At 42.3% G+C, this 13971-nt stretch overlaps 1 protein-coding gene across 7 annotated transcripts in view; it reads right to left on the bottom strand.

Annotated features, from left to right (window-relative positions):
• The window catches only part of C7H2orf88 (chromosome 7 C2orf88 homolog), a 37917-nt gene that overhangs the window by 13420 nt on the left and 10526 nt on the right, over positions 1-13971 (bottom strand). For 3 of the 7 annotated variants that reach the window (XR_001522691.2, XR_004498232.1, XM_033515954.1), the window contains 4 exons: positions 13691-13771; positions 5959-7230; positions 4469-4589; positions 3750-3811 (listed from right to left, as the gene is read on the bottom strand). The gene's annotated coding sequence lies outside the window, so the exon portion shown is untranslated. The other 4 variants (XR_004498233.1, XR_004498234.1, XM_033515956.1 and 1 more) reach the window with 4 other exon arrangements.

The raw sequence follows: 13971 nt of genomic DNA, 5'->3' as shown, positions 1-13971 counted from the left end.
CGGCCCCGACCTGTCCCCCCCCGGCGGCACCTGAGCCCGCCCCGCATCCCCCGTGTGCCACCGGCCACGGCGCTCCTGCCCCGCCCGGGGGCAGCGGGGCCGCCGAGCCGGCACCGGCCCTGCCGCTAAAAATAAGGGAAAAAGGGGAAAAAATCACCCCGGCAGGAAAGCCGCCTCTTATTGGCTTCTCGTCCTTTAAATCCTCCTCCCCCTCTACCCGGCCCTAGTGAGGCACATCTGGAGGGCTGTGTCCGGGTCTGGACTCCTCGGTACACCAGGAGCTCCTGGAGATGGTCCAGCAGAGGTCACAAAGATGTTGAGGAATCTGGAGCACTCTCTGACAAGGAGAGACTGCGGGAGCTTGGGCCTGTTTAATCTGGAGTAGAGAAGACTGAGAGGGAATCTCATCATTACTTATAAATTTTATATCTCAAAGGCAGGTGCCAAGAGGATGGTGCCAGATTCTTTTTAGTGGTGCCCAGCGACAGGATGAGGAGCGATGGCCACAAACACAGCAAGTTCCACCTCAGTATGAGGAAGAACTATACTGAGGGTGACAGAGCACTGGAACAGTTGTTGCCCAGTGAGGTTGTGGTGTCTCCCTCTCTAGAGACATTCCAAACCAACCTGGGCACGTTCCTGTGCCACCTGCTTCAGGTGACCCTGTCTTGGCAGGAGGGGTGGGCTGGATGATCTCCAGAGTCCCCTTCCAACAACCCTAACAATTCTGTGATTTTGTGACACATGGAAAAACATGTTCAGAGGATAGAGTTGTCATATAAAAGCTTAGGACCATCACCATTGCGTGTTCCACTCAGCTCTGGGACAGCACTGAGGTGCCAGAACATGTGGAGCACACAAGGACTGATAAGCATTAAAGCAAAGAGAACAGTGAAAAAGACTGGGGGAGAGGCCTGGGTGATGCTTCTCTGATTTTATCCTGCCAGGCAGCATCAAATCATGTACAACCACAGAGAAGTATTAATCATACCAATGCTTTTTAGGGAACACCCATTCCAAAAGAAAGCTTCCAGAATGAAGGAGCTGAGCAAACTAAAATAACATTTTCAATTTTTCAAAAATAAAAGCTATGTTAAAACTGAAAACTATTTCATAAGAGAGACTGCAAACAGACACCTTGGGTAAAGCATTCCTGCTTTTGGGGAGTTCTTGACACCCAAACTACTGTACAATACACATGAGCACACCTGGGCATCACCTCTGGGAGCCTGTCACAGAGCTGGGGCTGGCAAACAGCACCCCAGGACTTGCAGGAGCCTCCTGGCCCTGATGGTGACAGGCCTGGGGACACAAGGCTCATGCTGGCCCTGGCTTGTCCTACAGCAACAGGCTGAAAGCCAGGGGTGCTGCAGGGCTGCGCACTGTGCTTGTGCCCCCTTAGCTCTGGCTAAGTCTCCTATCTATTTAGGCAGGTTTTATAGAATCAGAGAATCATTTAGATTGGAAAGGACCTACAAGATCATCAAGTCCAATTGGTAACCTGGCACTGCCAAGTCCACCACTAAAACATGTCCCTTAGTGGCACAGCTACACAGCTTTTAAATACCTCCAGGGATGGTGACTCTGTCACTGCCCTGGGCAGATTGTTACAATGCTTGGCCACCCCTTTGATGAAGGAATTTTTTCAAATATTCAACCTAAACCTCACTTGGCACAACCTGAGGCCATTTCCTCTGGATCTATTGCTGTTACTTGGGAGAAGAGACCAACCCATCTCACTGCACCCTCCTTTCAAGTAGTTCTAAGGAGCAATAACATCTCCCCTGAGCCTTCTTTTCTCCAGATTGAACACCCCCAGCTTCCTCAGCCCCTCCTCACATGTTTGACTCTCTATCCCCTTCACCCAGCTCAGTTGCCTGTTCCTGGACATGCTGCAGCACCTCAGAGATTATTGCAAAGCAGGTCTCTAATTGTCAAGCAAGTTTCTAACACATTTCCAGTCAGTCATTGGCTTGCCAAGGAATTTCTTACAGTGTTTTCAAAGCCAAAGAAAATACTACACTGGTAACCTTAGTCAGGAGAAACACTACTGTAACTGTAGCTGCTGGTCACAGATTATCCCTTGCACTCCTGGAGGGGCTGTGCAGTGCAGGGAGAGCCAGGAGATGGGCAGGTACAGAAAAATAACAACATCCCTCTGCTCTCCAGTGGCTGGGAAACCCTCTCTAGCCTGGAAAGTAGGGAGACAGGGAGCAGGCAGCCACCCCTGTACACATCCAACAACAAAATCCAGCAGTTCCTTGTATGAAAGGACTGCTGCTACATCTGCTGTGACCACCCAAAACCACCACACAATATTACACTCATTACTTGCAAACAGTCCACCTGTGAATTAAAAACCCCACATTATTTTACTAATTACTGCCCCTAGGGCCCAGAGAAAGCACTGTGCTGCCAAGTGCTGTGCACGGGGTTTGTACACACTGCGTTTGCTGCATCATTTCACCCAGCTCTAATGGGAACCATGCTCCCTTGGAGACCAAAGGCAGAGTTTCTGGGGCTGGGGTGCAACAGGAGACCAAAGCTCGACCCTTAGCAGCAGTTCCCAGAGCAGACAACCTCATGTCCTCGGCAGCTCCAGCTCCTCACATGTGTCATTTTTAAGTGACGAGTTCCCCAGCCAGGATTAAGCCCCTTGGGCACTCAGCATGTGCTGCAAGTGTTTGCAGGGGCAGGTCTGAGGAGCTCGACCCAAAACCTGTTAAGGCTGGTGACACTGTGCCCTCTGATTTCAAGGAGCTTTGACTTGGGACCTGCTGACCTGGAAAGATTTTGTGCAGATGTTTTATTACCGCTTTAGCTCACCTGTAGGTGGCTGGAGGAGAAAATCAAATAAACTCCTAGCCCACAGAATTAAAACAAGATGAAGTCCTGAAATGGCAAGGTCACCTTGCAGTAACACAGTGGTATTACTACAACAGTGATTTTTAAACCATATCCTGTTTTTAAACAAGGATTTTGTAACTAAATTTTAAATATCCTTGTATAAGGCTTACGGCTACTGTGCTCTTTATTATTCTAGCCGGGTTTCTAATGCAAGTTTCTACTTTTATCTTCAGCTTTTAAATGAATGCAGCTCCCATTGAGCAACTTGGAGCCACAGGGCAGACATTCCACAGGCTGCAAGCACAGCTGGTGCCTGACTGGATCACTTCACTGCATCCCAATAGATAATACTCTGGGGTCCTGGGGCACTGCTCTTCTCCTGTGCCACCACCCAACAACAAGCCTTGTCCTGAGCAGCAGCACCTCTGTGGGATGTGGCAGGGACAGGGACCTAAGGAGAGGGAGATACATGTGATGAGAACCTCGAGCCCGTATTTATTTCTGGGTGCTAAAACGGATTTAATATTTTATTAGCTGTGGAGTTTGCAAGGCAGCTGATTATGTTGGGCTGAGGGAAAGCAGGCAGTGTTTTTTAAATGCAGAGCATCCATTTGAAATGACTACAGCCAGGCACAGGCCAGGCAGTTGATGAAATATTTAGCTTGTAAAGCATTTCAGTGTGCAAGGTTGGGGCCAGACATGGGTGCTGTGATGTTGAAAACAACAGTACCCAAATCTGAGGTCCCCAGCCCCCAGCATGAAGGCCTCAGAGGTGCAGCAGTTGCCCAGGGAGTGGGGCTATGGGGCTTCAAGGTTCCCTGCCCTGCCAGGGTGCAGGAAACCTTGTTGGGCACAGTCTGGTTTGGGAGGGTACAGGCATCAAAGCCTTTTCTGCAACTCACCTTGCCAGATAATGCTGCCTCTTGCACCCCTCTCCTGAATTTCAGTGGCTGAAAGCATTTTCCTGCAGGGATAAGGAAGGCAATCTCCCTCCAGAATAAATTGTTTTAAAACAGGTTTTACTTTTTGTTGTCATAAGACCTGGCATTTATTTTATTAGCTATTTTTACTAGTTATTTGCTTATTGGAGTTTGCTAGTTGTTCCTAAATATAGCCCAAAGCCTCTAAATTCTTAGAGCAAGCCCTGCTCTGTGTGTAGCTGTTCACCCCAGAGTGATGTAAAATGGGTGAAACTGGTACAAACTGAACCACAGAAGGCAGGGAATGGTGTTAGCATTGGAACTGCTGGAATGATACCTAGACTGAATAGTTCAGCTCTGATGAATCTTCAGAGGAACTTAGGTAAGAAAAGCTTCTTCTTTTGTGTTAATATTTGTCACTTTACAACCTCTGCACCAGATGGCAAAGTTTTAAAGAGTTTGTCCAAGGGTAACAGAATAAATTAAATCTGTTTTCTGCCTCCCTCTAATACAATTTCACAGTTCCTCCACATCTGTGAACCCCTCTCCAAGCCTTCAATTCCTCTTCTCTGTCCCACAGGCCCACAATACCCCACTTTCATTTCTGGACTTGTATCCTCTTCTGCCTCAGCTCCCTCCCATTTCACCTGTAAGTTGTGCCCAATTTCCAGTAACCCCAGCTTTCTTCCACATCTTCTGACCTGAGCTGTGTGGTTGGCCAGGTGGCAGCAGTAGCACATGCTCTGGTTTTGCCAAGGTGCTGCTTGGATGGTCAGTCCATCAGTGCTGCTCACCACAGATACTGGTTCAGATTCTCCCTGCCTTTCCAACAGAAAGCAGAGAAAACACAATCATTTTTCCCAAGCAGTGCTTAAGTTCATTTAAGAAACCACTGACAAACGATGTGGCATTCAAAAAAGGGCTACAAAACTCCATGGATTTACCCAAATCCAACCACCAATTCAATCCCTAGTCAGAGATCATTGGCTGAAACACTTGCTCTGTTTCTTGATTCATATTTTTAACTATACAAACAGACACTGGTATTAGGGAGAGCCTCACTGAGGCACATATTTCTAATTCAGCTGAAGAGTTAAGGGGAAGCTATGAAAAGCACTGTCTGCCCCAGGAGCTCCCCCCAGCATGCCCACAGCCACGTGGTGACTTTACAAAATCTATTTATACGTGCAGTAATCCACTAACTGTACGGGTTGGAAAATATTGTGCAGTCGGAGAAGAATCAGTATGGAGTCCAAAGAGCTAGAAAGCCATTAAGATTTTTGCTATTGACTAAAACCTCCTAATAATCCAAAAGCCTTAAAGTTGTACCTGATAATCTGTGGAGACCTTCTAATAAGTACTTTAGTAGAGTTTTAAAATCAAAAACCATGATGCAAAGGAGATCACTGCAACACAGGGTTTTAGAGTAAGGAGCCACCATCTAAATAAGGGCTCTATTTTCAAAAACTTTGTGCATGGGAAAGGTGCTCTTTTCCTCAGCTATGGATTTTTCTTTTTTTTTACCTAATTCTTCTTTCATTATACACCAGTCTCAGCTGCTCTTGCTGTTCTACGCACAACCGAGATTTACTGAAGCCTTTCCTCAGAGCTTTTATTTTCTTAAAATATTTCCTTGATGTTTGCAACCAGATTGATTTAAAGTGAGGACAAATATGATTGCAGGATGCCCAAGCACATGCCATGGCAGTCCCTCAGTGCTGCCCTAGTTTTCAACTCTGTTACTACCAAAAGTACATGACAGTGGGGATTGCACGACTGCTCCAAACCTCAGGGCACAACATCGATTTCTAGATCATGATTATTTTTGGAATGTCTCATCCTCCTGCTCTCAAAAAATGGTTTGATAGCTTTTACATTTAAGTTAAAATATAATAGAATATAGCTGTAAAGTCGAATTCCACTTTCTTGAAGGAGGAGACCTTGAATATTTAAAATAGGTTGAACCCACTGCTATTAGTTTTATTTCTTTTGGTGTTAGCTGGATGTGCATATACTGCTGTAACTCAAAGGGAAAACACAAAATCAGTGTCTGCACTGAACTGTGTACACATTAAAGAAACCCCAGCACTTTGTGATTATCACAATGGCACATTTAGGGAAGGACTTGGGATTTTTTAAAAAAAATGATGAAATATTTCATTTAGCAGTAGAACTTGAAGAACACGCTCACTTTCACTCATGTATTTACACTTCAGTGCGTCCTGCAGCTCTTCATTGGTTAAGGGCTGAGTTGCAGAAATTCATTTCATCCAGTCAGCAACACCTGTGCAAAGATATTTAGAACTGCTTAAGTCACCATATTTGAAAAATTTTCTAGGAAAAAAACCCCAACATTATCTATTTGGAATTTGTCTAGATGCTTAAAAATGGGCTAAGAAGATAATTATGATAAAGTTACACTATGAAGGCGCTCTGCTTAAAAAAAAAAAGAGATGGAATACGTGGGTATTCTTTTCTCCCACAGAACAAGCTATACTTAAAGTAAAAAAGAAGAAACCAGAATAAAAGAATTATTTAAGCTGGGAAACTTCTAAGATAATCAAGAAGAGGGGTAAAATAAATGGTATGTTTCTACACAGCACAAATGTTTATCCAAATGAACGCAATAGTTGTTAGATGCTTTTGTTTCAATTTGTGTCATTAATCCAGATATTATTAGAAAGTTTGTAATGGAAATCTATTTGGGCAATTTTTGGAATCTTTAAAATGGAATTTTTGCTCTTGGGGCTTTCCAGGTTTTGTGTTCTGGAATGGACAGTGGTGCTGACTCCCTGGGACTCTCCAAACTCTCCCCAAGGGCAGTGAGGTCAGTGTCTCTGAGTAACCATGGAACAAAGACACCCAAGGAATTCAGAAGCAGACAAGAAATTGAGTATTAATTCTCACTCAAGATGAATTTTTCAGTACAGTGTAATATCTTCCAGCAGGGGGAGATTGACCATTTCAGCTAAGGAATATTCGCTGGCAGTGAGCCCCGACCTGGGCTCTGCCCTGACAGAAGAGTGCAGCCCGTTCCCCTGTGCACTTTGGCCTCGGGTCTGGGGCTGATCTCGAGGGCCTAGCAATAACTAGGGTTGTTTTTCCCTAAGAAACCTTCCTGCACCATGGCTCCTTCTGTGGTGTCCGCAGAAACCTGGTGCTAAATCGCCACAGCAGCACTGCACATTCATCATGGAGGAAAACAGAAACAGCAGCAATAAACTCCCCCAGGAGCTCAGTCTGGGGAAGAGGCAGCGATAGCTTTTTTTTCAGTCTATTTATGAAACTGAAGACTGTGTCTGGCAGGAGGTCAGCAGTGAGTCTGAGCATACACTGGCGATGAAAGGCAGCGTGGACACACGTGGCTCCTGTCTCCCAGGGCCCAGCAGCAGCCCTGGTGCGGTTTGTGCACTCAGTCCCTTCCCTCCTGGTGAGCAGAGACCATCCTTACCCGTGTGCAGGGCTGGAAAACATAAGTAGGTATAATAAATACCAAATTCTTATTCACATTTTTTTCAAATAAGGCAGTATACCAGCCACAGAAATATTCCTAATTTATATGCAAGTCCTCTTTTACTTAATTTTTTTATCAGTACCTAACAGCACTAAGGCATGAAGCCTAGGCAGACATGCAAACTGCAGCCCTGGAAAACCCAGGCAGCAGCACAGCAAGAGGATTAACCAAACATGAGGCATTAGAATATTGAAAAGAGGATCAAAAGAGATTTGTGACTGAAAAGCCACCCACCAGAATTACAGTCAGCTGAGAAGCCGGACAGAGAAAAAGCGGGTAAATGTTTTGCATTTAGATGTCTCTTAGAATAAACTCAAACTTTGGGATGTGCACTGCAATACAACACCAGATCAGGCTTCCCTGAGACATGGAACTGCAAACAAAGCCATCTTCTTTCTACACTGAAAATGACAGCTTTGTGACAGTCAGATATGAGCTGGAAAAAAAGCAGGAATCACACTGAAATATGGTTGCTGGCATGCTTAAAACAAAGAGCGCTGAGGGCAAGAGCAAAGCAGTAGCTGTACAAAAACTGCCATATAAAAGGAAACAATACAGAGAAATAGAACTTAAGGCCCAATCTTGCCACAGCATTTCCTTCTCCAAAATAAAAATCACTGTTGGTGTTTCCGCTCCAAAAAGATACTAAAATTAATTATTAAACAGGAAATTGCCTCCCAGCAGAGATAAAGGCAGACATCACTGCATCACGGCAAGGTTGAGGATCAGCAGAACAGTGACACACTAAAACCCTGCTCCTCTCAATTTTCTGCCATCTGTGGACATTAATGTTCTTAATGTAGGGAAGTCATGTGTTTCAGAGGAATGTTGAACCCACGTCTGTACCTTCAGATTTTCACATTGGGATCCACATTATTATGAGAAACAACTCCTCCCTTTTCCTCCTCCTCTGCTTTGCTTTCACACCTCGCTTTGGCTGCACCTGCCTAGCTTTATGTCCACCCATAAGTCTTTCCTTCCTCCTCATTTCTTCATTTCTCCTCCCTCAGGAGGAGAGGGGAGGGCATGAGCAGCCAGGTGGGTGTGTGGCTGTTAACTGAGCTTAACCCACCACATTGTTTTACCCCAGCTTTGTTCAGAGTAAGGCATCCTGCCCCTAAGAACTAGTTCTTCATGTGCTTTAGGGACAAGGCTAAAGATGATGAATGCCTGTGAAATGCAGGTTTTCCTGCAGTACCTACAGTAAGTCTCAAATCCACCTTTCTCTGTCAGACCAGTTTCTCCACCTTGAAAGATTAAGCAGTACAAACATGTGAAAGGGTGAACTCTTGCTGTCATGAGAGCAGTGGTGATGGCTTTTGCTGCTTTAAGAGCCTGGCCCACCTCTCTCAATGTTCCTCGAGGGCAGGCATGCATCCCCCCTGACTATCAGGGATATCACAGGCAGCCCATGCAGAGACCACCAAAGACTGTCCCTGCTGTGCAGAACTGGTCAGTGTGCAAGGAGGTGGGCAATAAAACTGGCTCCCTTTGAGCACAAGGCAAATGGATTTTCAAATGAGCCAGAGGAAATGAGCCAGAAGATGCCTTGGAAAGAAGCTGGGGGAGTGACTCCCTTAGAGGATACATTAAAGCCAAGACAGGGGACTGAAGGATACAGATGCTGGGGAATTGCATCCCTCAGGGAGATTTATGGGTGACTGAATCTGAGCTATTGCTGCTGCTGAAAACTTCCATTTCCCTAAATTGCCTCGCTGGCTGAGATCAAGCCCTCTGTACTTTTTCTCATACACCAACATCACCTTTTGCAGCACAAATGGCAAGTAAATTCCTTTATAAAGTCACAAAACTACTTCAACTGTCACTGAAATGAGAAGATAAATTTGAAATTAATTTTCAGAAGAGTCTCATTTACCAACAATGTCATCACGATTACCTCACATAATAAATATTTTGATAGCTCTAGACATTATTCAAAACCCAAATGACCTAATTACCTTATCTGAGTTACCATTAAATGTCCTTTCCATTCTACCATGAGGTTTTTCAGCTGCATCGTCTTCAAATCAGAACTCTTGTACACAGGGAAATTTATGACATTACATAGATCAAATAGAAAGATGTAATAATAGTTTTTGGAGGTCATAACTAAAAATATTACCTATAACCACATAACGGGAAAGAAGAAAATAACAAATTTCATGCATGCTATAGGTAGATGCCTATACACATAACTCTGCAATTTGATTTCAAGAGGAAAAAAAACACCCAACTTTTAACAAGGAAAAAATAATTTATTTGGGAGGATGCAACTGTCTTGAGAACATCCTAAGCAAGTAGAACAATTCTGCTGAAATAATGTTAGTTATGAATGGTGTGTGTAACAGTTACTCTATGCTCAGAGATTTAACATTTCAGGAGCCTTTTTGGACCAGAGTTCTGCTTCAAGTCTCATTTTTCCCAATTTCTTGTTAATTTTATTATATCCATTCCTACCTTAAATATAGGAATAGAAAGAATATTTCAGTTGAAATTTGGAGTTAGAGGGCATAAGATTGCCACACATTTCCTTCATTAAGGCAGGGCTTTGAAGAAAAGCTAATCTTGAGTGCATGTAACAAAGTTTTTATTAATAAAAAGACTCAAAGTATTTGATGTGTTAATATGCATCATTCTAAACAAGCCACTGAAGCTTAAGATCATCTATTGCTAGAAAGATATAAAAATTGAGAAGGCATGATTTGAATAGTAAAGGGCTTGTGGAATAAGCTGTGGGACAGAATAACAGCAGGATTAATACCTCTGTTTTAGTGTTTATTGAGATATAGTGTTCACCTTTGACAGATGGGGGGTGCACCTACAGGTTTGGGACTGGCAGAGGCTGCTGAGCTAAGCCAGGAGCTAGGGGCAGGTCAGACCCACAGCAAAAATTAACATTTAGAAGTACACTGACAGTATGACCTGAGTAGTGATGTCTAAGCATTGGCTTAGGCAAAGACAAATAGGGTTTAGACTGGAAGAAAACTTGGATCTAAGGCAAAATCTTGTTTTTAGATGCCTGCCAAAAACCACCAAGGCTACAAAATTTATCTGTGGAAGTTTAATGGTGGGAGCTGGAATTTAATGGTGGAAGCCCCAGCCAGGTCGGGCTTACAGAAGAGCATACCTTGGGCAGCATGAACTGATGCCTGGTTTTGTTATCCAAGCAGAAATGCACATGAGAAAAATGTCATGAGTATTATATGAGAATTAAATGTCTCTGGATCAGCCTCTGGCTATTTCAGGGTGCAGACATCCTGTATCCCATTGGTTTGGGATGTGGCCCTGACTTTTAACAAGGACAGATATGCACAGACATACACACACACACAGAGTTTTGTACCCTAATAATCTCTGGTCCAGTAGTTCATAAAACTAGAAAATGCCTTGGGGGGATTTTAAGTTTGATTATATACTTATGTTTTAATAAAGTAATTAACATAGGAAAGCAATATAATATCTGAGAGACAAATGGACTGCAAAAACCCCAAGAAGGCCATTTGATCCCAGGTGATCTGCCAACAACCCTATAGCTTAATACCAACTTGAATAACTTCTCACTCTCTTTCTGGCAGCCCCTTCTTCCCCTTTCCTTCAAGTCAAAAGTCTGCTTTTTGATGATTGAATTAAAGATTGTTCATCTCACGCAGTTCAAAGTTCAAGATCCCGCTTGTATGTGGCATGACCTCTTACTAGCTGGAAAACTTTACTCAAACACAGTCTCTGTGATGAGAGGCCAACAACTGGATGCAGTTTCCACAGCAAAACTTGTGTCACTTAGCTTCAAAACAAGCCAGAATTTAGTGAACTAAAGGAGTTGTTCAGTGGCACAGCTAACAGCTCACAAACACCCAGTCTGACAAATTCTTTTCAGCCAGCGTCAACAGCATCCACTGACAGACAGGCATTTCAAGCCTCAGTTCTTCTGAATCAGATAGGATGAATCAGGATGAATAGTTTCAGCAAAACAAGAATATTTAGAGTTTTTATGTATCTCATCTAGGAACAGCATCACATAGCACCAGTAAATAAATAAATAACATGCAAATAAATAAGTAGCCAAATATGATCCTTTGAGCTTCATCAGTCACTTTTTTCTATTAAAAAAAAATAATATCCTAGGCCACTCCATCTTGTTTATGGCCATAAACAATTTCCTACCCAATTTACTATTGCCTTGATTTTAATTAATAAAGGAGTTAATAAGATTTTTTTTTTCTTCTGAAGTCTTTGGACAGAATTGATGTAAAATATACTAGATAGAGACCTGCTATAACTAAAAATAGCTTTGAATGAAGATGTAGCTGTTGAATTAACTTCTGAGATTCCCTGCAGGCTTACAATATAAGCTTTCTATTCCAAACATAATGACAGGCACAATAAATTAATGACTTGTATTTATGAATATAACATTATTTCATGGATAGCACATACACGCTGTTATCACATCATACTGTCATAATATTTGTTTGATGTGCATATAAGGGCACAGTTAAGAAGAGAGTGTTCATCACCTTTTTATTAAGGTGACAAAAAAATGAGAACCATCTCTCACTTGGAAGAAGCTTGTTTGGAAATAATTTGAAACACTAGCCCTCTCAGGAGAGGCAGCAAAAATATCTCTTCTATCATCTTACAAGAGTAGCCTGTGAACCACGTTAATCATCTTGGACTGAAATTTATAACAACATATGGAAGACTTGCCTCACTATTATTAGAAGTTGCAAGTTTCATATGTGTTCCTCAACTAATTTAAGGGTCACTCCTGCTTCGAACATTATACCCCAAGTAATAAGTGCTATAACAGGTCATTTGCCTTCAGGAAATTATTTTTGGAAGAAGCTCCTGCTTGATGCAAAAGAGCAAAAGACACTGGAAACTAAAGTCAAGAACTGACTTCTCCTGGGCCCTGATCCACACAGCTTTTGCAAGTCCATATGATCTTTTAATTAAGTGTCAGAGGATTTTGAAAACATTGCCTTTGGAATATTTTGTCTTCGGTGACATTTTGCCAGGTTTTATTGGTATTTACTCACGGCTTTGCGTATGTGTTTCTTAAAGAACAGAACTGCACACGAGATTTGGTCTCTTCAACTAGCACTGTGCCTTTCTTGTACCTTTACCATGCTTCAAACTTACTGTTATTTCATCTTTAGAAAGAAGAAAGACACTTCATGTTATAATATCTCTGTTTTGAACTCTGCTTTATAGGCATGAAAACAGAATTTAGTGAAAAGCTGTCTGCATCATTTTGGGTATTGATACAGCTTCTCAGTTCTCCCTAGCAGAAAACTACAAGCAAGTTTTTGTGCTCCCCTCTGCAGAGAATTTGATAGTATTAGAAATGTTTACATAGGCACATTGATGATGATACCATTGCACTGCAATAGAACCCACCCCACCCTCCTCCCCAAAATCAACCCCCCCCCAAGCTCAGTCCTACAGCCATGAAAAGCCATTTTGGAAGGTTCTCAGCCAATTCCAAAAGTCATCACTGAGCATCAGTCAAGTGAACAAAGTCTGTTTATTTAAGCTCTGAAAACTTCTTTTCCCTCATGAATTTTCTGTAAATATAGTCCTGCTGCTCCTACACTCAAGCGTACAGCAGATGGAAAATAAATTTATTCTTGCTTATTTCCTGAACACTGAGCATGCAGCAGGCAAAATCACAGGTGGTGGGGTATACACTGGCTGCATGATACACTACTGGGTAATAGTAATAATAATGTTACATTTTACTTTTACCTTGTGAGGAAAAGTACATTTCAGGTCTTCTAGAGGAAATAAAATCTTGTATTTGAAAAATTTGGGGTTCTTATCCACTGTTGAATTACATTTAAGGGATGCCACTGATAGAAGTATTTAGTATTCTAATTATCACCCCAGTAAACTCAAGTGTGGTATTTAAAACTACTACATGATTTTAAAAAAACAAACATAATAACACATTGTTTGCATTAATCTAACCTATGCAAATTTGGCTTTAGATTCCAGACATTTCCATGCTATAGAAGTAGGCAGAGCCACCCAAAATGGAACCATTTTGGGCTGCTTTTTAAGGGCCACAGTTCTCATGAGGTTTGGTCATAGCTAAATAGGAAGCACTTTGAGAAAAATGTTTTTATTCTGCCTTCCAGTCAGACAAACCTGTGGAGCAAACTGTTCAGCTGGGAGTACTCAGTCAGCCAGAGGAACACCTCAACTATCTGCAAAGCTTACAGGGTTTCATGCTTATTATTCTTTTTAAAAGCTGTTATTATTTAAAGTGAATGCCACTATGGATAGCTTAATTAAAAACATCTCTTTTACACGCAGGTGGCTTTTTTTGCAACTTCAAAATAGTGGTGTGTAGAATGAGTAAATATAGGACAACTCTAGTTTATTTACATCTGTATAATCTATATGTTACCTTGCCAGAAGTACAGTAGACATTTGCAGAATATTGTTGATTACTCCATCTTCAGAGAAAGAAACTCCTTGCAGCATAACCCTAGAGAAGGGAGACAAAAATGATACCGAGCTGAAGCACCAATGCCAAAAAATAAGAGCTATTTACTACAGAAAAAAAGAACAAGATTATCTAAAGTTAAGCATGGAACAGAGAAGGGAGATAAGAAATCACTGATTTCTCATAAAAATAAATTAGAAAAAAAAAAGAATACAATAGACCATATAATGGAATGGAAAGAA

The sequence above is a fragment of the Parus major genome, chromosome 7 (assembly GCF_001522545.3).
Source record: "Parus major isolate Abel chromosome 7, Parus_major1.1, whole genome shotgun sequence".
Taxonomy (NCBI): domain Eukaryota; kingdom Metazoa; phylum Chordata; class Aves; order Passeriformes; family Paridae; genus Parus; species Parus major.
This window is presented reverse-complemented; position numbering and strand designations above follow the sequence as displayed.